At 45.4% G+C, this 2462-nt stretch overlaps 1 non-coding gene across 1 annotated transcript; it reads right to left on the minus strand.

Moving 5' to 3' along the window:
• Positions 1-317: 317 nt before the first annotated feature.
• LOC142449579 (U1 spliceosomal RNA) lies at positions 318-481 on the minus strand. Its single transcript, XR_012784717.1, has one exon. It is a non-coding gene; the product is annotated as a U1 spliceosomal RNA (small nuclear RNA).
• Between the last annotated feature and the right edge of the window lie 1981 nt (positions 482-2462).

Genomic DNA, 2462 nt, shown 5'->3' on the forward strand with positions numbered 1-2462 from the left:
AAACCCTTCCCAGGCATTTTGACCCCATTCCCGGGGTCACAACGAGGCAAAATTCGAATTCATAGCACTCAACAATAACAGTCTGGGCCAAACAATGCCCAGCACTGAAACGATGCCACTGGAACCTGGTCTTGAACCCCTAACGGCCTCCCACGTAGGAACCTGGGCTGGTGGTTGGTTCTCATCTTATGGTCAGGGAATTGACTAGTTGATGCTTCATCTCACTGGGTCTCCTACATTGTGTAGTACATCCTCTGTCTCCACGTTCTTTTACAATTACTGCAAATACTCGTGTATAAGCTGAGTTTTTTTTAAATCAGGGGAGAGCGCGAACGCAGTCCCCCACTACCACAAATTATGCAGTCGAGTTTCCCACATTTGGGGAAATTGCAGGGGTCAGCACATCCGGAGAGCAGTGGATGAGCCTCGCCCTGGGAAAACCACCTTCGTGATCATGGTATCTCCCCTGCCAGGTAAGTATATAAGCTGAGTTTTCCAGAACATTTTTAATACAGTTTTTGTGTCAAACTTAGGTGCTTTGACTGATATTCAGGTTGTCTTATACTCGAGTATATACGGTACATGCTGAACCCTTTTCTTTCCTGAGAGGGTGGAAGTTCATGAAGAAGAGACCTTTTCTGTGAACGTCATTGTCACCGGATTCCTTGGAAACAGACTCAGAGAAGTTGTGTGAAGAATGTTTCCCGGGGAAAGGGACAGGATTCCGTTGGGAGAGAAGTAGGGTGGACAACTTCGTAGAGCTCCGACTTGGGACTCAGCTGGATAGGGGGGTAAGAACAGAAAGTGCTGTTGTAGTTCACACAGGCATAGGTTTCCTCCCAGCCCCACAGGTTGAAGCATGTCTCAGGAGGTGGCTCAGGACGGGTTCCCTCAGCAAAACACTTTTCATAGCTTCATTAGGGCCCTTAGCAACAAAGAGGCCCAATCAAAACCGTGACTTCCAAGGGGATCTACTGATCCTGCTAAATTCAGACCAGAGAGGTCAGCTTAGAAAGCTTATGAAGACTATTTGGGGGGGGGCCCACAAGGGAAATATGGATGGATTTCCTCAAAGGACACAGGGGAATCATAGGGGTTATTAGGGAAAAAGGTTTAAGAAAATTGAAAACTGCATTGGTGAGAAAAAAGCCAGAGAATTTTCTGTCGCGACCATGTATTTGCTACTTATCTGCAAATAGCAAGAGTTGATCCAGGAATTTTATGGGGAACCATCCAACCCACAGCCCTGATATTGCTCCTCAGACTGGTTTTCGTTCAGCAAACTCAAGGAACCTTTAAAAGCACAATTTAAGTCCCTTGAGGATGCCAAAATTGCCATTCTGATCAGGTGTACTTTGATGACCAAAGGGTTCTTCAGAAGGAGGTTAGAGAGTTCAAAACAGCCAAGCGAATTGTATAGACATAATTGGAGGATATATTGAGAAATAATAGTTTCACATTTGATATTTTTGTTCAATGAAGATTTCAATAGAGCCATACTGTTTGACTGGCCCTTGTAGATAATAAATAATTTATATCACTGTAACATAAAAATAAAGAATGAATGTTTACTTGAAAGTATATAAATTATATTGATGCCTTTGGGCCTTTCAATCAAGTCCAACTCCCAGTGACCCCACATGACAGACTAGAACAGCCCCTGAGAATTTTCTAGGCTACAATCTTTATGGAAGTAGCTCGTTAGGTCTTCCACCCATAGAGGTTCTGGCTGGGTGTGCGGCAATGAACTTACTTGATTGGACTCCTCTAGCCATAGTCTTTGGAACTTCAGCCAGATGATTTGTTTTTCTTTCTAATGGGTCTGGATAAGAGATGGTGCTGGCAGAATGACCTGAGTCAGCTGTGAGTGATTGCTAGCAGGGTTCATTTTGATGATTAAAACCTGGGACTCTAACCTGAGGGTGGTCAATTTTGGGAATAGCAGAAGCCTTCTCAAAAGCAGAAAACGGGGATTTCACTGCCATCAAGAAAGATGAGCCAGGGGTAGCTTGTGTCCTTCGGGCCTTTAGACTCCTGAACGCTGAACCTCTTCAATCCAGGGACAATAAACTGTGACACCAGAGAAATGGCAGAGAAGTGAATAGCAGACTATTGGCAGCAGCAGATCCGAGAGCCGGCGCACAAGAGACAGCAGTGGACGTCCTGGCCTCCAGGTAAAGCTGCGTGCCTTTGAACGGGAGGCTTGCTTGCAGAATGGGACACTTAATTGAGGAAGCTATGGTTGCTGACCCAGGAGCTAGAGTCAAGAGCTTTCAAGTGGAGGCCTACAGCAGAAGGGACTTTCCTTAGGGCATTTATCAGTGACACGAAAAGGGCTCTGTGGTATCACATTGAGCAGATTTGAGGTCAAAAGGTCATGTCGAGAGGCCCAGGGCCACAAAGAGCCATGTATGTGGACAAGGCTATAAAGTGTCTGTAATGACTGGAAAAACTGTATCCTG

This window comes from Tenrec ecaudatus, chromosome 5, assembly GCF_050624435.1.
Source record: "Tenrec ecaudatus isolate mTenEca1 chromosome 5, mTenEca1.hap1, whole genome shotgun sequence".
In the NCBI taxonomy this organism is placed as follows: Eukaryota; Metazoa; Chordata; class Mammalia; order Afrosoricida; family Tenrecidae; genus Tenrec; species Tenrec ecaudatus.